Here is a 22668-nt window from a genome sequence, read left to right as displayed (position 1 = left end):
TCTCGACCATCTACCGCGATCTGCGCTTTGTCATGGCTTACTAATCTCTGCAATGTTGCGAAATTCTAGCAAGGCTGTTGCGCTGAATTGGCTTTCTGCAAAGCCGATTTGGAACTGCTTGACAGATTTAACCATACTCATATTATTACTTATATTAACTAGAGGAATACTAAAACCGCTCAACAAATAAGCTTTAAGTAATATTGTGAAACTCAGCCAGGCAAGTGCTTCGCATTTTAGTTGTTTGCAAGTACTACGGCCATTGTTTTACTATGATTCCCATTGATGCCTTTAAACAAAGACAAGAAAGTCGAACTAATTGGTAACACAATTAGAGATGATGAAATCGGGACTAGCAGTCGCTTTTTCTTCAGTTCCGCACTTCCGAATGGTTTCCAGAAATTACCTCAATGACACCATTGCTCACAATCGAAATGAAATGAGTTGCCTATTTAGCAGTATTTGCTGTGTTAAAAATTGTTTTATTCAATAACTAAAGCAACGCTTCTATAATTCTGTTATTCTTCAGGGAACGTGCCACAGCAAGTGGCACAAAATGCAAATCAATACCATCGGCTCAGCAATGCAGAACATGTCCCGGATTCGAAACCGAAACCAAACCCCGTCTGAATCCCCTTGATTCTCCGATTCCCGGTACGAGATCATCATTGTCAGGGGTTTTGAATTTCACACCTTTTCCAGCGAGAGCTCCCTCGGTGGCGTTGGGCAGATAGAAATCGGTAGCAAAAATAAATATTTATACAAATTATTAGGCAGCCTGAGCTGCTGCAGTCACGAGTTCGCGGGAAAGGTCACGGCATGTTGCACAAAAGGAGTAGCTTTGGCTTCCTGGCCGAAAGGATCAGACAACGTGGTTACGTGTTTTGCATGATAAGCTGGGAATTTACACAGATCTGATAGATAGGACAAATACCCATCCTGGCCAGTCATGCTCGAGCTCGAGGCCGTCAGAACTACTCCCGCATGAAAAGTGAAAATATTTTCACAGGGCGGAAAAGAGAGGGGCAATGCCCAAACAGAGTCCTCGTCGACTGAGATTTATGATGACTTTTTAACATGTGCGTGCAACAGGTAAGCAGATACGAAAACACAGTTGCACTACATGCCCATGACCAGGCACGTCATCGGTTCTGAGTTTCTCAGCATCAGCGTCAGCATCAGCTCATCTTCATCGTAAATCCTTTTTTCCCACGTTCCCTCAGGCCGAGTTCCTCCACCCAGCGCTGCATTTTCATTGTGCCAGACACGCATTTCCAGCACTCCACGGACATGGACCCAATGCACTGGCAAGGTCACCCACCGAACCAAAGCAATCTCAGCCAAACAGCCAAACAGCCACCCAAGCACTCGAGCTCGAACCCAGGTAACCGAGTGGTGGGCGTGGGTGGGCTTTTCCCACGCAGGACGTTGATTCCTGGCCCGTCGCCCGGGAATTTCCCCCAACATGTGCTCAACATATGCGAGTGCCTCATGGGCCGGGAATCAGGAAATTCCGCCCGCCACTTGCGCTTCCCGCCGCACAGCAAGGTGTCCTTTTTCCGCTTCCCAGAGTTTTGGTTCGCGACTTTTTTTTGTTGCAGCCGCACTTGTCTTCCGCAAGTTCCGCCAAATGTTTCGCGATGTGTGTTTTTCCCATGCTCGCATGTTTTCTCATCCTGCCCAAGGATCTAAGGACTAATCATCGGCCAGGGGCGCGTCTTTCAAGCAGCTTCTTAGAAGGCAGATGCAAATGGGAGGATGCGATCTGGATGATGCCTAAGTCCTGAAAGCGACTCACTTAGCTGACTGCTCAGCAAAAGGAAATTTTAATTTGTATCAAGCTGTTTTAATCACTTTGATTTCAAAAAGGGGATAGCTTATAAAATAGAATAACGACAACTCGTTGAACAAACTTTCAAATAAACAACAATGGAAGTGCCAGTAGTGATGGGCGTTAAAGATACCAATGGCGAAGTACAAATACAAATTTTATAGAACCATAAAGAGGGAGCAGAACTTGACGGGCGAATTGCAAATGGCACTGCGAATGGAATTGAAAAATTGATTGAGAATGAAGGCCAATAATAATGGACAAGTAATGAGACTGTCCACAACAGCCGAAGGAATCGTGGGAGCTGTGAAGGGAGCAAAAAGAGCAAAAGGAGCAATGAGTCCTGGCCAAGAAGCCAGGGAATGCTCGAAATTTATCTATTGGATTAAGGTCTCTTTTGTGGACGTCATTATGGCCAATGCTAAAGACAAATTGGAAATTTATTGTCATGGACAGGCTTCGTTGGCGGAAGGAAATGAGGAAGGAAGCGTCGCAAGGATAACAGACCAGCGAATATGCATAATAAAAATGTCAATCAATGAACTGCAACGACCAGAAAGGAGTCCTCCGCTTGGGTCAGTGGTGCTGCCACGATAATTGAACATAAACATTGCATTCAAGTAGCAATTGTTGAAATTATTGTGCATCCTAATCCCGAACCGAATCGAGAAACCCGGAGACCCAGAAACCAAAACGAACGCAGGACAACGGCATTGGGTTTGCGGTCAGTGCGGCCAGTGCAGCACAACCAGCATCAGTTTTTGGGACTGAAAATAAGCAGTTTGTGCAAAAATGACCGGGATGAGTTGAAAAGGACATTTGTATGTATGACGGAGCCCTCTCGGAATTTGGAATGGTTCCCAGGACATGTCGACACTGCCATTTCTGGCAGCCAAAAGGAGACACCAGTGCAAACACAAATGTTGATGCCCGCATTTCTCCCAGGCGCTGAGACAAAGAACCAAACGGGCCAAAAGGGCCAAAAGGGAGCTGGGCAAACAAGGTTTCCCAATGGCCAAATCCAAATTGGCTCTGACTCTGGAGTAAGTCATCAGAATGAATAAATAAATAGAGCTTGGTGCGGATAAGAAAATCAGATAATGGCCGAGTAAGAGTTCCTGGATAAACACCAAATATGATGGCTATATGGAGAACAGTTTAAGGAACGATCTGTGAGGAACGTATTCCTAGCACGCTAATTGAGATATCAAATTGGTATGGTGATCAACAGAGTTGATGAACAAACTAACCAACTCAAACCCTTCATATAAATCACATCCAGCACACTTAAGTTGCGTCGCATTCGTATTTAATTTGAGTATTCAGCAAAACTCCTAAATTGGCAAGCGCCGCTGTTGAAAAAAAAAGCAGGAAGGGGGAATAAAAACCGCATTCGGTTGGACTCTTTATTTTCTTCTCACCAGCCATGTTAAAAAACCCCACTCACAATCGAGGAGCACTTGACCACTGGACCACGCTCGCGAAACTCGAGGCGCTAATCAGTTTAAAGGGCGCTTGTCCACTTTGGCAATGCTTTGGTTTTAATTACGCGGCAAAAGTTGGACCTCATCCGCATCAGAGGCCCCCATCCCCCAGCTCTTCATTCGCAACTTTGCAATCTGGCGAATTTTTCGCAGCAGCATCTCGCCGGGATTCCCAGTTAGTTAAAGTGCTGGCAACACATTAAAACTGCAATTCATCCGCAGCCGCAGAGGCCACACATGGAAGGCAGGATGGGGCAGCAGGATGGGGCAGCAGGATGGGGCAGCAGGATGGAGCAGCAGGGTGGAGCAGATTTGGATGGCCCTTTCGAGGACTACTGCTCAGCAGGGGCTTGCAGCACTAATGAACATTTTATTACAAAAGTTTGCTCTCTGGATGAGGAGCGAAAACTTGTGCAAGTTGCACATCTTTTTTATGGCATTTCATTGGGATCTGGGATCTGGGTACTGGGATCCCAAGTAGCCTGGCCGGGCAGAACTTGGCCCAATTTGAAATATTATTATGCCAAGTGGCCAGCTGAGCCATTGAGTTTCCCGTTTCCCTGGTGAGTTGAGTGCGCTGCACTTGTGCGACTTCAAATCCAGCTGGGAATGCGACTTAACCCCTTTCGCAGGAGCAGGCGGAGGTGTCTGGCGGGTGTCTGCGACCCGTCTGCACTGGCACTCGTGACACCGCCGTAACCCAATCCCTGGCAGCTCGGACATTTGCTCAGCGGAACCACGACCAGTCAGCTCTGTAATTCCGTTTTAATTTGCACGCCCGGCGTGAACTGACTTCGCTCCTGGCCGGCGGAAATGTACACCACAGACGAGGAGAGTGTCACCCCCAAGACAAGGAGTTCCCCCCATGCTGACCTTGTTTGCCCTGTGCACAGCTCAGTTTTCTCCGCCACTCAACGTTTTAATTACGGATTCGAGCAAATATTGCCATCGAAAATATTTGGTCAAAACGGAAGGCGAGGAGTATCTTACTGGTCGAGTGGAGACGAAAGGGTTGCGGGGTGCTGCAGTCAGGGGTTAATGGGTTTCAACTTCTAATTATGATTATTTTAATTGTGCTGACTTCAGCACCCTATGAAATAGGGGTTAGTGTGTAGTTTTCTTGCATTTTTATAATGAAATCGTTTTAGTTTCATTAGAAATGACATTTCAGCGTTAATGGGGCCAACCCCTGCAAGGCTGTTTTCATTTGGTCTTGCAGGTTGTTTTTTAATCTAAGTTTAAAGTAACTTTTTCGTTTCCTTTTAATACCTTTCAATTACTTCATCAATTGCGTTGGCATATTCCCCATAAAAAGCTACACCTGTTGGTCTGTCAGCTTTGCCACGGTTTCCAGAGCGGACGACTGAAAGCCCTCCGTTCAGGGCACTGCCATTGATGGATTATGCTGTCAATCTCTGGTAAATTGCTCCTGCAGCTCAAGCCTCCCCTTTCCCGCCTGTGGCACGTGCTCCCCCTCGCGTAAGCCCCCTATTCCCCTTTCCCCTTTCTGGCGACTCGACAAGTCGCCACTTGGGGCTTGAGTCCCCAACGAGCGGGATGGGCAGGAGGGAGGAGGCCTTTTGGGTCCGCTCTGGCGGCGTTCATTACAAGGAGCAGGCGGCTAATTGAATGCTGCACTCGACCCAGCTTCGATAAACGCTCGGGGAGGAAACCGAACTGAAACCGAAACTGAACCGACTTTTGGGCAGCTGCGAAGTTATGTAAAAGGGGGGCAATCGCTCCAGCCTACCCCCTCCCAAAGAAGGGTATTGAAGCCATGGCTATTGAAGCGAGGCAGCTGTCGATTATTGACACTGCGGTTATGAGATACAGTGCCCAAGGTGGAAAATGGAGGAGGGGGAGCTGAGTGGGGATGGGCACGGAGAAAAGTAATTAATAAGTGCCACACTCTGAATTTGCAACCGGAATAAAAGGATGGGAGTTATAGAAATAAGATTTGCAGCGACTGAATTAAAGGCTGGGAGCTATTGTGCAGGTAAATGCTTCAGTTCTATGGAAAAAGCTCCATCTGGAGTTGGGACTGCTGCTTATACGATCTCGATACTGGTTTTTCTCAGTGCAAGCAACGGGGGAGCATCGACCATCGATAAACGGCCCCAAAAACAGATGCTGCCAGACGGCGTCGGCAATTACAACACGCGAACGAACGCAGGCCAGACAACAGGTTGGTCCTGCGACTCCAGCTCCATCTCCAGCTCCATCTCCGCTTCCATCTCCCGCTTCCATCTCCGCTCTTAGTTCCAGGCGCACTTCCATCGCCAAACCGAAACCGAAACTGAAACCGAAAAAAGTTGGAGCATAAGCAACAACATCCGAAAATATCCATTGGAGCCTGGGCCATCGTTTTTCGACGTGGTTTTTGCGCTCTTGTTTTCTGCTTGCTTTTTTGTTTGAATTTTTCGTATTTTTTCTGTTGCGGTTAATGATGAGCCCGAATCGCTTGCCATTCGCCGTGTGGCACGGACAGTTGAAACATCCGATAGCTCTGCCCTCCTGGTATGGTATCCTCCATCGCCCCTCCATCCCCCTCATCGGACCGAGCAGCGCGATAATTGCCGGTAAAACGCCTCGCTTGGCCTTTTAAATGCTGACTCGCGTTCTTGTTGCTATATGCGCTCTCGTTTTTTCATGGAAATCGCTTAAAGTTCGGATCGCAGGGTATGCGGACTTTGGCGATGCTCTAGGAACCTGAAATCCTGTGGGACCATAATCACTACGAGTTTCTTATTCCAGCTGCAAAGAATTTAAAACGTTTTCTTGAAGAACAATCTGTGAACTACTGCTTTCTACATTTCTTTCTATTATGCACTTTATCGATGGTCTTTAAAACGTAACTTATGTGTTATGCTTATCTGTTCAGTGATAGGGCATATTTCATTCGGGTTGGGGCATTCCATTTGCCACGCTCTCCGTTCCGGCTGGCCCTTTTTCGTTATTGTTATTGTTATTGTAGGCCGACTGCAATGAGCCACAAATTGCAGCTGGCGCACGGAAGCGACGCTCACGAATCCCGAAAACCCAAAAAAATCCATAACCAAACTGGCTGGTCAAACGCGAGGCCAGGCCGAAAGTAAAAAGTAAAGCACGCGCCGCTCGTGGACGCCGTTGATCGAGGGAGCCGTTGACCGCTGGGCCATGTACGCGGTACCGCTCCTCCTGCCACTCCTCCTGCCGCTCCTCCCTCCGCTCCTCCTCCATTCCGTTCCGATCTGCTGCGACTCAATCAACTCCAGATGCGGCGGCAGTTGCAGTTGCAGTTGCAGTTGTTGCACCTGCCCCGCAATTGCAGCCGAGTAATTAGTGACAGATCGCTGGCGCAATCGCGTGCTCTTAATTCCGCTTTCCAATCCAACGCTTTGCCTTCGAGCGGCAGAGAAAGGCAGATCCACAAAACGGGGTTGTCCAACTACGCTGTCTGCTTGAATTGGAAAATCCTGCGCTGCTAATCCATTTTGTGCAATTGTGGAAACTCTATTTTGCGTAATAATTACACGATCGGTTTATGCCGCCAGTCCTGAAAAAAAAAACGGAAAACAAAACAAAAAGCGGAAAATCTGAGGCCGCACGCTGTGTCATTGTGTTTTCCTTTTTTCGCAATCGGGGATCAGGAATCAGTCGGTCCACAGACCGGCTGCCATTCTCCTGCTCACGCGCCCTGCAATTTGTCATGGCCTGACCATGACACACATTTCGGGCGGTCACGTTTATGGAAATGGCATCGTAATGGAAATGCATTTATTCGCATTGAATTCGGGTGGTTCCTCTATTCCAGTTCCTGCTCCCTTCAATGGCCAGGGAATTAGCGATGCTGGCAAAGGGCACGTTCATGCATTCGGGTATTCCGGGGATTCTGGGGATTCAGAGGATTGCGGCATTGCCTTCCTTCATTGTAGTCCTTCACGTACGGCTAATGTCCTGTGGAGATGATCGGCTATAAGAGGAAAATCTGTGCGAGGATCTCACACGGAGCTGATGATAAAATAATGCTAAAAACGTATCTTAAATCACAAACTTTTTAGAAGATGGCTGATTCTGTATTCTATTGTCTGTTCAAAGTGTGAATCTTTAAGCTCAAGCTTGCTGCTCTAGAAGAATGAGTGCAATCAACAGCTGCACTCAAGAGATTCACAGACTTTTATATCCCCCAATTATGAAACATTCAAGGATGCTGAAACTCATGCCCTATAAAAGAATCAAAACGGAAGGTCTTTTGTTTCCTCTGCTGAATACGAAACTCTTGTTGGCGAGCTGAAAGGAAGACGATCACTCCTCCAGCTGACGCTCATCCCCGGGCCACTTGGCTTCATATATCGAATGAGTCGCCGTTTTCGTACCATAAACATTCGTGTTTATTGCAAATTATGGAATCAAATGAGTCTGGCTGCCGACTGACTTGTCACATGTTCTGTTCGGTTCTGTTCAGAGGATCAGAGCCGAAGCCATATGGCCGGGAAACCTTGGTCTAGTCTTGCGGTCCACAGCTGACACGTGGCACCCGAAGGAGCAGGGAAAGTGGATGGTGTATGGATGCAGATAGGGAAAGTACTGAAAGGACGCCCCAAGGAGTCCAGCTTATCACGATGCTCGGCTGTTTTGCCACCTGAGCGAGGGACTCGTGTCAGTTGTCAGTCAGTCCTTCAAGGATGTTTCAGCGAAGGGAGCTCCCTGCCTAATGATGATGCTGTCAGATTTGGCCCTGGGACAACAGTTGGTTGAGTTGCCCAGCCAGAGCGGGAGTTTTCACTTTTCCGAAAATGAAAAGTGTTTCTTCAATAATTTGTACATTTAATTTGGTTGCGGCAACAGATGCTGTCGCCCAATTCCTCGATCCCTAGCTCCCTAGCTCCTTGTTTTGTTTTCTAGAAGTAAAAATTAGTTTTGACGCTGTTATGACGGCTGCTGCTTCTTTGGCTGCTGTTGCCCCTGATCCTGGCCTTGATTGAGGTCCTGTTTTGGGTGCTGTCTTTTGTTGATACCGCTGCTGACCAGCAACTGACCCGCGTTCCGGCCATATGGCGATCCTACAACGCGTGCCCGACACACGCTTTCCTGGAAGAGCTCCTGCTGGACCCCAGACTAATCAGCGTATTTAAAGCGAAGAAAGGCAGATACCATTAGGAAATCGTGTGTCTATTTATCATTGCGCTGCAGCATAGGAAGAGGGGTTCTAATAGGGGGTTCTCAATTTCAATTTAATCGCTGAGTATGCCAGGTGAAGCTTTCGGAGCTTCATGTTGCACAAACAATCAAATGAATAACCCATCAATAATTTTAATTAGTCTGCCACATCAGTGTCTCATTAGCAGCTTATAATTCTCAACCAGTACTGCTCGACACTCGGCTGACACCACACCGAATACCCTTCAATTGGCCACCAATTACATCCTGCTGCTGTCATAGCGACGACCATCAGTCGTCCGTCATAATAGCCCGATTAGTGCCTCCATAATCCCCAAATGCGAATTGAAACAGATACACGGATGCATATACATCAATTAGCTATTTGCGCCGCTTCAATTTGGCCATTTAATTGGTATTTGATGCCACATGTTCAACGGCTTTCTGTACTGCTGCAAACTGCGATGATTGTGGTAATGCAATCCCTGCAAACGGATTTCGCAAATTTTGTTGCAATTTGGCCAGAACTCAAATTGAATTTTCGGCCATTTCGGTGGGGATTCATTCAAAACTAATTTAATCAGCATGTGGAGTCGCCAAAAGGGATTTATTCGCCGCGCGCCCCGTTGTTTATTTTGTGGCCATGGGACAAGGGATTGTGTGATTATGACAGTGCAGTAAAAATGCGTACAGCCCTTTCAAATTGATTTAAAGTGCTTAAACAGAATGCTGCCACTCACTTGGAGAGAAAGGAAAAAGAGAAAAACTGTGAAAATCATTACGAAACTTTATTTTCGCTCGAGGACTGCATTATCCTTCGGTCAACACTCTTCCGCACTGGCAGCACATAAATCCGCAATTACATCTCGTATTCCACTGCTCACCTCGCCGCTCGCTTAATGCTTTTAATGCCTCCTGGCCCATACAGACATACATTCCATATCCTGGCCACAAATTGTGAAGGCGCTTAATGAGAAAATCCTCGCTTATTAAAAATGAAATTTCGCACTTTAAATACACATCTCGCGAATGCTCCGACTCTTCACTCAACCGATTTCCATCAGCGCTAATGGAGTCGAATGGACTACATATTTATGTGCTCATGCTCCACTCTGCTGAACTCTGCTCTTCATCACAATGCACGCCCCTTTCGATTCCCGCCCCAATCGCACTAATAAACTTATTTGCACAACTAACTTGAGTAAACATTTGGGGAGCAGCCCATCAAGTACACCTTCCCATGGCTGCTCCATCTGGATCCTTGCTCTGAATGCGACTTCTTCGCCAGGAGGGCGTCTGCGGCGACTCATTAGGAAACACCTACCTCAGAGCCCGGCTGGAAACCCACTGGATACGCGAAAAGAACTAATTAATGCCGAAACACCGAAAAGCGCGAAATAAACAAATGGAAACAAGGGGGAAATCTGTGCTTAGCGTTAAATGAATGTGGGATACTCTTAGATGAACAAGGATAATTAGTCCTTTAGTTACTTAGCAAAATTAGGTTATAATAAGTTGCTTGTATCCCAAGACTTACTGGGTTAGCAATGAAGGAAGCCAAGTTACCTAAGTTAGGAGCACTTGACTTGGTACTCAGTGGAACTTGACTTGGCTTTAATAAACATACCTATGCGCTATAAAAAGATACAAAGTTGATAATAATTCCCATAACCACCTTATCGAGAGCTATATACCATAACCAATTTAAAGGGTAATGGCACAAGAGATGGACTTCACTTCTGCTGGGTGTTGAGTTGTGCAGCCTTGCCCAGTTACAGCCTCCAAGAAACCGAGAGTCTTTTAATTAATAAACGGCCCGAGAAATAGGGGCTGCAGAAATGGGCGAGGATGGCGGATTGAGGCTTTCGGGACGGACTGGGTTTTTGGGACTGGGCTAATCGCTGGGATTATTAATTAGTTGGCCGTGTCGCGCCGCGTCGCGACTTTGGAATGATAATTGCGGCTGTCGTTGGTCTGATTCCGGGGCTCTACAAGTTGCCGTAAGTCTGGCAAATGATTTGATTAGCCAATCAATAATGGGCGCCCCAAGCACCCGAAAGCCCCCCTTTCGCCCTGCGAGATGGAAGAACCTTCGGCGGCGGCGGCAAAATGATTTTGTTGTCTCGCCGCAGGCCACAAAGGTGCCAAAGGAACGTGGTATGGGATTTCAGGCGCATTATGGATTTGCCTGCCCAGATCCAGCTCCTTTTGCTCCTGCTGCTCATGCTGCTCATGTTTGCTCCTTCTGCGGTGGCTGGCAAAAAGCACATAACATTTATTTATGCCCGAGACGTCGTTCTACTTCAACCGCAGCCCGGCCGTTTTGTTTTTGCTCGAAACCAGATCCAGATCACTTATTATTAATTTTAGTGGTTAAGAAAATGGGAGCTTCTCGGGTCCCCGAACTCCCTGAACTCTCCGATCGGCAGCGCCCCGGGCCCCAAAAAGGCATGCAGATGGGCAAAAGGTTCCTGGCAATGTCCACTGTCCCATGTCCAATGTCCCGACTTGGCTCGAGTCGAGTCAACTCGGTGTGGTTTTGTTTGGATTGCCCTGATTCCCATGCCCTTACTCGCGGGGTACATTCCATTTGCAATGAAAGTCTTACAGATACTAAAGATAATATTTCATATCTGAGAGATACGTAGCATATTTTTTTGACACTTTATGAGGTCAATAAGTCTTATTTCGATATGGATTAATTATGATAGACTTTCCTTTATATGTCATCTAATCTTTATGGCATTTTCCTTTGCTTTATGCTAGACTTAAAATATTTTAGCTTACCCAAAATGTCATATGCCCTTACTTCGCAACCAGGGTATTGCGAATTTTGGTTCCGCTTAGGCTAATCCTGGCCTTCGAGCTGCTTTGTTTCGGGGCACTTTTAATTAGTTTTGCTTTAAAGGCACCACAGCCAGACCTGCAGATATCCAGCTGGAGGCCTGGGCTGCCTGCAGCTTTGGAGTCCAAGTCATAAGGCAATGGAAAGGCAAAGTGGTGCAGCATATGCGCTACTTGGAATGCGACTTCGTCATCATCACCACCGGCAGATTCCGACTCCCAGCCCCAAGAACTCACTCATTTTCCCATTCAGTTTGGGGCAACGCCCACTTTTGGGTACGCTCCAAGTTCCAAGTTCGCCAGTCTCATTTTCGGCTCTCTCCTGGTCTTTTTTTTAATAGTCCTCCATTCGCCATATACGCAAATCGATTAAAATTGCCGACCGCAGCAGCGGCCAGCGGACTGGAATCGAATGGACACACTGGGTTCGCAGTTGCGAATTGGGATTGAGCCTGGGCTTGGTGGACATGGAGTTGGAGTTGGAGTTGGCTGCAGGTTTGGGTTCTGGACCTGGACCTGGATCTGGACCTGGACACACACTCGTATTTAAATGCCAAGTGAAAAACTATAGCCAATTACTTTAAATTAGTGTAATTCCCATGGTATGGCACCGCTGGATTGGATTGGATCGGATCGGTTTGGTTTTGAGTTTTCGTTTCGTTTCGTTTCGTTTTGAGTGCCCTGTGCTCCACTCCACATCCCTGCTCTCCTCTAGCCGCCTTGAATTGTTGTATTTATAATTTTAGAAGCGAACCCTGTGCCATTTGGTATTGGTCCATCTGGCCCGCGGGTGTAATTTTAATTTCTGCAGTCCCACTCCAGTGGCCACCCATCCTCCAATCCTCCACTGCCATTCCATTCCGATTGGTCCTTGTGCCCGGCTCAGCTGTTTAGAGGCGCGTAATTGCCGTGCGTCTAAGCCCCACTGTCCACTGGCCACCAAGATCCCAGATCTGGCCTCCACACTCCATACTCCGCGTGCCGTGCTCCACTTCGTGTCACAGGTGGCTGCCACAGAGGCTCCCACTCCTTGCGTCCTCCGACCGCTTTTAATAACTTTTTATTCGCATTACCCAGCATGAAAATGACAGCCGGAGGGGTGTGATGAACTAGGCACACGACTGGGGCACACGAAAATGTGGCTATTCCAAGTAGTAGTTATCAATATACATCAAACTAATTATTACCCAACACAACTACTGCTTTTACTTGGATCAACTTACTTGATGAATTCCAATTCGTTGAAGGGTACAATTGCAGTCTAATCCTGTGCAACTGCGTCCGCTCTTTGGCTCTTTCACTTTTCGATCAGTTGCACTGTGGGAAAATATGTAGAAGCTGGCAATCAATGTCCAAAACATTGCCCCACGGCCATGACAACTTGGCTCGATTTATGGGCCTACGCCCCGGAGTCCCCTTTCGGCCTTCAAATCGGGCCAGAACACCAAACCAATGCGAACCCAGCCCAAGCGAACTGAACCCATTTCAGCGGACTAGGGAAACTGGCCAAAGCTGCAGTTTATCATGGCTTAGATTTGTGGCAATAATTGATTTTAATTTATGTAGTTGAAAGCTGAGGTAGTGGTGTCCGTTGCCGAAGGAGGGGAATTCCTTATAACTATGGCACTGAAATACTCATTTGACAACCCAATAATTGTTGCTAACTACGCGTTATTTTCAGTTGTTAATTGATTTAGTTTTTTACTTTCCAAGGAATAATCTTTAACATATTTGCAACTGCATATCAGAAGTAAATAAGTTATGACGTATGTGCACACTCATTAAAAGTTGAAAGTAATCGTTTCGAAATAAAAGTTAGTCAACAAATAGTTGCTGGCTAATCCTGTTACTTGGCAAAAGTTATCGTAATAATTTTAGTGGCGAAGTGACTGGCTGGCAGGGTTCACCGTAGCGTATAATTGTCGGGGTCACCAATTTTGATGGCTCTTCCGCCCCTGACTTTTCGACCCGGCGAAAAGATAAACAAGCCAAGTGGCCAGCTCCAGATGGATAGAACCCCCCTGAAAGTCACTGCCGCGTTACTGGAGTGTAACTTTGCCTAATGAAATTATGAGGCATTTCTCAGCTTTTTGGCCTCTTCCCCTTATTTTCCATTTGTTTCCATTTTTTTTTAATATTTTTTTTAATTTTTTTTTGGCAAGATGTCTGTTCTGTGGCCGGGCAAATTAACGCGACGCGCTGGGAAAGCAGTCGGAAAGAGGTTAACATTCCGAGCGAACTATGACTATAACAGTTGGATTCCCATTCCGGCCAAGAAGAACTCCCAGTTCCCGGTTCCCAGCTGGCTCCCAGGCAAACCCAGAAGCAATTAAAACGCGTTTTCGCAATTAAATGACTTTGCTATTTTTATTTTGCCCCCCCTTCGCCGTGTTTTTTCCGTTTTTTCGCTGTTGGCTTTTTAGTTGAACAAAAGTTTATGTCAAAAATGTAAATCAGAGAGAGAGGGGAGCAGAGAGGAGGGGCTAGCAAGTGGAGTGACTTTTGGTAATTAGACTTCTTGACTTGGTCCCAAGTTTTCGAGATCCGCAAGGGTGTTTCGGGAAACTGTTTCCAATTAAGAGCGGGCGGAGTTGGTCGGACTAGGGGGAATTAAGGGAAAATACAAGTAAATACGGAATACGAAATTGTAATAACTTTATATCGCTCAAACAACTGCTCGGCTGGTTGTTTGTTTTCTGGAGCACAACTGTTGTCAACTCAACTGTTTCGCCAGCGGAGCGATGACGCTGCACTTTCCTCATCTGCTGAAGAGTAGGTAGAGAGCATCATTATCATTTCTGGAACGCGACATTAACATTAAGTTGGCTCCAAGCCACGATGTTGATGCAACTGCCAAGCGTAACGAACACGCTTACAACGCGCCGCAAGTAAGCCCAACTAGCAGCGAAAAAGTGTAGCGAGCAAACACCATGCCCCATCATCATTAGTGGTGTTAGTACAGCGCTTTACGTCTGCAATGCCCTATATGAAACATCGGCATTCGGGGCTGCACCATACTACTATACTACACTATACTATACTATACAATCATCTGGAGCAGAGCTCCTCCGTACGACATCTTGGCCCGTGGTCACACCTCGCTTCTTCCCGATTCCATCATCATCGTGGCCCAAGTTAATTGGGTTTTTCCCTAAACAATTCTATCAATGCTCGCGCCTAACGTACCGCATGTGTACTTTTCAGATAGTCCAGGTGCATGTATAAGATGTATGTATATAAGACACCTATTAGAGGCACGCTTCAATGCCTAGGAATTGCATGTTCCTAACTTGAGGGAACTGTATCGGAGAAAAAGGGGGTTTGTTTTTCCTAGGAAAGCACCCATTTTCGCATGTCTGGGCCGAGGAAAGCCGTTTACCGCCCCTTTCATTATATTCTTAGCATTTATAGGGGCCCAAAGTCTATTAACACCGACCAAGGAGTTTAAGACTTTAATTAATATTGCTCTCCCTTCTGCAAGAGTTCAACAACACTTCGAATGGCATTAAATGATCTACTACAGTGTGGATCCAAAAAGCCTCTTCATAGAGATCGCCTACCACAAGTTCCTGAGGCTCTCGTTATACCCGTTACTCGTAGAGTAAAAGGGTATGCTAGATTCGTTGAAAAGTATGTAACAGGCAGAGGGAAGCGTTTCCGACCATATAAAGTATATTTATTCTTGATCAGGATCAAGAATAGCCGAGTCAAACTGGCAATGTCCGCCCGTCATCGATCTCAGGAACTACAAAAGATAGAATGTTGAGATTAAGCGTGCATCTTCCAGAGACATAGACGCAAAGTTTATTACCACATGATGCCACGCCCACAAGCCGCACACATCCTATATTAATCGGATTTTTAAGTGGCATACCTCTAAATGTTTCTGGAGCAATTCTCTAAAAATCTGCATTCAAATTTGGAAATTTTTTTTTTTATGATTTTTTTTGTAATTTTTCTGATGTTATGATATCGTAGAAATGCAAGAATGTCCACAGACTGAAGTTCTAGAGTCCATAACTGAACTTATCTTAATCGGATTTTGAAGTGGTATACCTCTAAATGTTTCTGGAGCAATTCTCTAAAAATCTGCATTCAAATTTGGAAATTTATTTTTTATGATTTTTTTTTGTAATTTTTCTGATGTTATGATATTGTAGAAATGCAAGAATGTCCACAGACTGAAGTTCTAAAGTCCATAACTCAACTTATATTAATCGGATTTTGAAGTGGCATACCTCTAAATGTTTCTGGAGCAATTCTCTAAAAATCTGCATTCAAATTTGGAAATTTTTTTTTAATGATTTTTTTTGTAATTTTTCTGATGTTATGATATTGAAGAAATGCAAAAATGTCCAAAGACTGAAGTTCTGAAGCCCATAACTCAACTTATCTTAATCGGATTTTGAAGTGGTATACCTCTAAATGTTTCTGGAGCAATTTTCTAAAAATCTGCATTCAAATTTGGAAATTTTTTTTTAATGATTTTTTTTGTAATTTTTCTGATGTTATGATATTGTAGAAATGCAAGAATGTCCACAGACTGAAGTTCTAAAGTCCATAACTCAACTTATCTTAATCGGATTTTGAAGTGGTATACCTCTAAATGTTTCTGGAGCAATTCTCTAAAAATCTGCATTCAAATTTGGAAATTCATTTTTTATGATTTTTTTTGTAATTTTTCTGATGTTATGATATTGTAGAAATGCAAGAATGTCCACAGACTGAAGTTCTAAAGTCCATAACTCAACTTATCTTAATCGGATTTTGAAGTGGTATACCTCTAAATGTTTCTGGAGCAATTCTCTAAAAATCTGCATTCAAATTTGGAAATTAATTTTTTATGATTTTTTTTGTAATTTTTCTGATGTTATGATATTGTAGAAATGCAAGAATGTCCAAAGACTGAAGTTCTAGAGTCCATAACTCAACTTATATTACTCGGATTTTGAAGTGGTATACCTCTAAATGTTTCTGGAGCAATTCTCTAAAAATCTGCATTCAAATTTGGAATTTTTTTTTTATGATTTTTTTTGTAATTTTTCTGATGTTATGATATTGTAGAAATGCAAGAATGTCCACAGACTGAAAGTCCATAACTCAACTTATCTTAATCGGATTTTGAAGTGGTATACCTCTAAATGTTTCTGGAGCAATTCTCTAAAAATCTGCATTCAAATTTGGAAATTCATTTTTTATGATTTTTTTTGTAATTTTTCTGATGTTATGATATTGTAGAAATGCAAGAATGTCCACAGACTGAAGTTCTAAAGTCCATAACTCAACTTATCTTAATCGGATTTTGAAGTGGTATACCTCTAAATGTTTCTGGAGCAATTCTCTAAAAATCTGCATTCAAATTTGGAAATTAATTTTTTATGATTTTTTTTGTAATTTTTCTGATGTTATGATATTGTAGAAATGCAAGAATGTCCACAGACTGAAGTTCTAAAGTCCATAACTCAACTTATATTAATCGGATTTTGAAGTGGCATACCTCTAAATGTTTCTGGAGCAATTCTCTAAAAATCTGCATTCAAATTTGGAAATTTTTTTTTAATGATTTTTTTTGTAATTTTTCTGATGTTATGATATTGAAGAAATGCAAAAATGTCCAAAGACTGAAGTTCTGAAGCCCATAACTCAACTTATCTTAATCGGATTTTGAAGTGGTATACCTCTAAATGTTTCTGGAGCAATTTTCTAAAAATCTGCATTCAAATTTGGAAATTTTTTTTTAATGATTTTTTTTGTAATTTTTCTGATGTTATGATATTGTAGAAATGCAAGAATGTCCACAGACTGAAGTTCTAAAGTCCATAACTCAACTTATCTTAATCGGATTTTGAAGTGGTATACCTCTAAATGTTTCTGGAGCAATTCTCTAAAAATCTGCATTCAAATTTGGAAATTCATTTTTTATGATTTTTTTTGTAATTTTTCTGATGTTATGATATTGTAGAAATGCAAGAATGTCCACAGACTGAAGTTCTAAAGTCCATAACTCAACTTATCTTAATCGGATTTTGAAGTGGTATACCTCTAAATGTTTCTGGAGCAATTCTCTAAAAATCTGCATTCAAATTTGGAAATTAATTTTTTATGATTTTTTTTGTAATTTTTCTGATGTTATGATATTGTAGAAATGCAAGAATGTCCAAAGACTGAAGTTCTAGAGTCCATAACTCAACTTATATTACTCGGATTTTGAAGTGGTATACCTCTAAATGTTTCTGGAGCAATTCTCTAAAAATCTGCATTCAAATTTGGAATTTTTTTTTTATGATTTTTTTTGTAATTTTTCTGATGTTATGATATTGTAGAAATGCAAGAATGTCCACAGACTGAAAGTCCATAACTCAACTTATCTTAATCGGATTTTGAAGTGGTATACCTCTAAATGTTTCTGGAGCAATTCTCTAAAAATCTGCATTCAAATTTGGAAATTCATTTTTTATGATTTTTTTTGTAATTTTTCTGATGTTATGTATTGTAGAAATGCAAGAATGTCCACAGACTGAAGTTCTAAAGTCCATAACTCAACTTATCTTAATCGGATTTTGAAGTGGTATACCTCTAAATGTTTCTGGAGCAATTCTCTAAAAATCTGCATTCAAATTTGGAAATTAATTTTTTATGATTTTTTTTGTAATTTTTCTGATGTTATGATATTGTAGAAATGCAAGAATGTCCAAAGACTGAAGTTCTAGAGTCCATAACTCAACTTATATTACTCGGATTTTGAAGTGGTATACCTCTAAATGTTTCTGGAGCAATTCTCTAAAAATCTGCATTCAAATTTGGAATTTTTTTTTTATGATTTTTTTTGTAATTTTTCTGATGTTATGATATTGAAGAAATGCAAAAATGTCCAAAGACTGAAGTTCTAAAGCCCATAACTCAACTTATCTTAATCGGATTTTGAAGTGGTATACCTCTAAATGTTTCTGGAGCAATTTTCTAAAAATCTGCATTCAAATTTGGAAATTTATTTTTTATGATTTTTTTTGTAATTTTTCTGATGTTATGATATTGTAGAAATGCAAGAATGTCCAAAGACTGAAGTTCTAGAGTCCATAACTCAACTTATATTAATCGGATTTTGAAGTGGTATACCTCTAAATGTTTCTGGAGCAATTCTCTAAAAATCTGCATTCAAATTTGGAATTTTTTTTTTTATGATTTTTTTTGTAATTTTTCTGATGTTATGATATTGAAGAAATGCAAGAATGTCCAAAGACTGAAGTTCTAGAGTCCATAACTCAACTTATATTAATCGGATTTTGAAGTGGTATACCTCTAAATGTTTCTGGAGCAATTCTCTAAAAATCTGCATTCAAATTTGGAATTTTTTTTTTTATGATTTTTTTTGTAATTTTTCTGATGTTATGATATTGAAGAAATGCAAAAATGTCCAAAGACTGAAGTTCTAAAGCCCATAACTCAACTTATCTTAATCGGATTTTGAAGTGGTATACCTCTAAATGTTTCTGTAGCAATTCTCTAAAAATCTGCATTCAAATTTGGAAATTTTTTTTTTATGATTTTTTTTTGTAATTTTTCTGATGTTATGATATTGTAGAAATGCAAGAATGTCCACAGACTGAAGTTCTAAAGTCCATAACTCAACTTATCTTAATCGGATTTTGAAGTGGTATACCTCTAAATGTTTCTGGAGCAATTTTCTAAAAATCTGCATTCAAATTTGGAAATTTTTTTTTTATGATTTTTTTTGTAATTTTTCTGATGTTATGATATTGTAGAAATGCAAGAATGTCCAAAGACTGAAGTTCTAGAGTCCATAACTCAACTTATCTTAATCGGATTTTGAAGTGGTATACCTCTAAATGTTTCTGGAGCAATTCTCTAAAAATCTGCATTCAAATTTGGAAATTAATTTTTTATGATTTTTTTTGTAATTTTTCTGATGTTATGATATTGTAGAAATGCAAGAATGTCCAAAGACTGAAGTTCTAGAGTCCATAACTCAACTTATATTAATCGGATTTTGAAGTGGTATACCTCTAAATGTTTCTGGAGCAATTCTCTAAAAATCTGCATTCAAATTTGGAAATTAATTTTTTCTAAATTTTTTTGTAATTTTTCTCGCTTGCACTTTCACTAACTGGGTAACGGGTATCTGATAGTCTGGGAACTCGACCATAGCAATCTATCTTGTTTTACCTAGAAACGAATACAAAACACCTTTTAGTGTTTCCATCCTTGTGCTAATTATGCACTACTCCCTTCCTAATCCTCACACCATCTCGTCTTGCTTCCTCCCAAGTCAATTTCCTTATAAATGCTATCGCTATCATAACTGTTAAAGCACTTCCTTCTTGTTAAGGGATCCTCGGGGCTACCCTACGTGCTACTGTTAGGTAAACCCAATAGACCGATTTCGATGTTGTTCGTGGAAGTAAATTGAGATGTCAACTTGGTGCAACTCGATGATGATTGCACGGAGGATCGGATGCGATGCTCAAACGACGATAAGGGTCTTTAATATGCCCAATACCAGATACGATACGAAAACCACCAGATACCAACAGATACCAGCAGCGATATGGAACCTTGGGTGATGCAAAACGTGGCCAACCTCCGAGATTTACGATGGAAAGTGTGAGAACTTGAGACGCGACAAATGACATGGAGCGAGAACAGTTAGAAGTCCAGAGAGATGGGCAATGACTAGATCATTATCTCGACGACCCCCGCCCACCGAACAACCAACCGTTCCATTCCGTTCTCCATTCGGATTTCGGTCATCAGTGAGCCGTGAAATATGATCAAAATATTTATGCCCCGGCCGCAATTATGAGCCAGGGAACCAGCGAGACACATAAAAAAAAAAAACAAAACGAGGAATCTCGGCATCCAGTGGACAATGGGACCCAGAGGTCTGGGTTTTGTTACCTGCTCACTTACCAAGTGTGTATTCAGTTTATGACTCTATTTTTCGTTCGCCATCGAAAATTGTTTTTTACGATCCGGCGTTCGGAAGTGCAACGAAATCGCAATAAACATTCCAATTTGATTTGCCTTGATTGATGACCCGTCGTCCAAAACGAAAACCCGTCTGGAATGCCCAAATAGTTTCCACTCGCCTTAAGTGCAATTATAATGCGATGGGCTGGGTGGGCTGGGGGCCATCCAAAGTGACTAAGGAGACAAAGAGAATTAGAATCAAAGACAAATTGTCGACAGAACTGAGAAGCGACATTGCAATTAATTATTTTGCCACGCTGCCTGCACCTGAGCGAAGTTTTTCTCCGTTTCTCAGTTTCTCCGTTTCTCAGTTTCTCAGCTCGGCGGCAGGTGCCAAGAGACAAGTGAGAAATTAAAACTTTTCGCTGCAAGAGGATGGAGAGTGCACTTCCGACAGGTCAAAAATGAATCGCACAATTAAACAGTTCTCCGGGTTTTTGGACAGGGGTTATACCCCACCAATCTACCATCTACCTGCCCAACCAGCCATTTTCCTCGCCTGCAAAAGGTGTGAAAACTTAATTAAGCCCGAATGTGAAGACGCCAGCAAACAAAGTGGAAAACATCGCGCGCGGAAAGTGCTAGATATTTCTGGCCGATAAGATCCACCAGCATTAAGTTTAAACCTTAAAGACCCGAATTTTCCCCACCTCGAAACTCCGAATTGTGTTGGCAATCCCGAACCAGAGTTGCCAAATAGCTTTCTGCGGTTGCCTTCTGCGGTGGCTTTGACAGCATCTGACAGGGAACTTGTTTGCCCTCAAACTGGCGTACATATAATTGAAATAGAAATTTGGTTTCGCTGGGGTTACACAGAGCTCCGCTTGCTTAAAACATCAAACAGTTAGTAGTCACTTTTAAAGCCAATTTACATACATTACATAAATTGATATTGTGTCCAAATAAAAACAAACTCAGCTTAGCTATGGAATTATTGATTTCACAACAGTGTAGTTCGAGTGTAGTTCTATGGAATTCTTTGGGATCCTACCTGACCTTGACTATCCTCCTCGCACTTTGAAAAAACAAGGCTACCTAGCTGACATTCCTGCGCTCTAGCGATAAGAAAACATTCCCCGAGCATGCGTCACAAAGTCATGAAAACTACTTTGTTGGCCCGTTTGATAAGGCCAATCGAGGAGCGGATGAGAGCCCATCCTGGAACAAAGGACTCGCCCTCGTGGATGAGCGGTGTGGGCGTTGAGTGAACCTCTCTCGATCTTCGGGAGACGGAGACCACCGGGTTCTGTTGACTGCGTCTGATTTATGCGCACTGGGGGGAGAGTTTCATGGCTGCTTAATTAGTGATTTACCCAACCCAAAACACTCCCACGTACTCGGTGGATTGGGAACCGAACCTCACACAGCGACGACGCGCAGATGGATGAATGGAGCGAAACAATCGCCTTGAATTAAACAATTAATGTGTAATTATCACAGTTTGCCAGCGATTCCTTTTTGCCCCGGGCCAAGCGCCAAGTAAGGAACTGAAGCTGAACTCGGCCATTTGGAGTAGGGGATTGCAGTTCGCAGAGAAAGAGAGAGTCGTCAAAACGCCCACTGGAGGTGCGGGCGTCGCCGATTTCTGGCCAGGGCGTGCCGACAAACGATCCTCCTTGGCCACATCATCCTCCTTGGCAATACATCATCATCAGAGTGCGAGTGGGCAAAGTAGGAAGGAAGAAGCCATCACGCTCCTTGGAGTGCTGAGTAGTTGAAAACTGAATCATGTAATTTGGTCAGATAGATGGCGGCGCATACACTCAGAGAAACTGTTTCCCTACAAAATACCAATTTAAGTTTTTCTGCTGCGTCCTTAGAATTGAAGCCAGTCCAATGATATACTGGGGATTGAAAAGATCACGCTATTTCTCCCAGTGCCCAAAGAGATGCTCATCGTTAGAGGGGGCACAAAACAATTAGCTTTGGGTCAGTTTAGGGTTAGGGTTAGGGGATCGGATCGGATCGCCACTTGATCAACGATCACTGAAGGCGCCGCCGTCTGTCAGTCGGAGTCAGGAGCTTCAATTATGTTGTTAGGCTGGATCAAAGCGACCACCGATCACCGATTCCCGATTCCCGATCCCCGATCACCGAACTCCACAAAACAAGCCGATCTGATCACCCAAAATTGTTTCGGACACTGAAAGGGCAATTAGAGGAGCGGAGCAGAGGAACCAACATAACAATACCCACGTGGTCGAGATCGGAGCGCTCAAATTATGCAAATCTGTTAGGGACTAAGCCCGGAAGGACCAATTCAAAAACAATTGCATTAATGGCGCTGCAAATGTCCTTAGCAAGGAGCTCAGTTCCCAGGGAATCCTGCAGCTGGACCAGTTCCAGGACGATAAACTTTTGTTGAAAGCGTCTAGGCGTGAT

Source organism: Drosophila erecta, unplaced genomic scaffold (assembly GCF_003286155.1).
Source record: "Drosophila erecta strain 14021-0224.00,06,07 unplaced genomic scaffold, DereRS2 tig00000021-arrow-pilon, whole genome shotgun sequence".
NCBI classification, from domain to species: Eukaryota; Metazoa; Arthropoda; class Insecta; order Diptera; family Drosophilidae; genus Drosophila; species Drosophila erecta.
Note: the sequence above shows the minus strand (reverse complement) of the source record.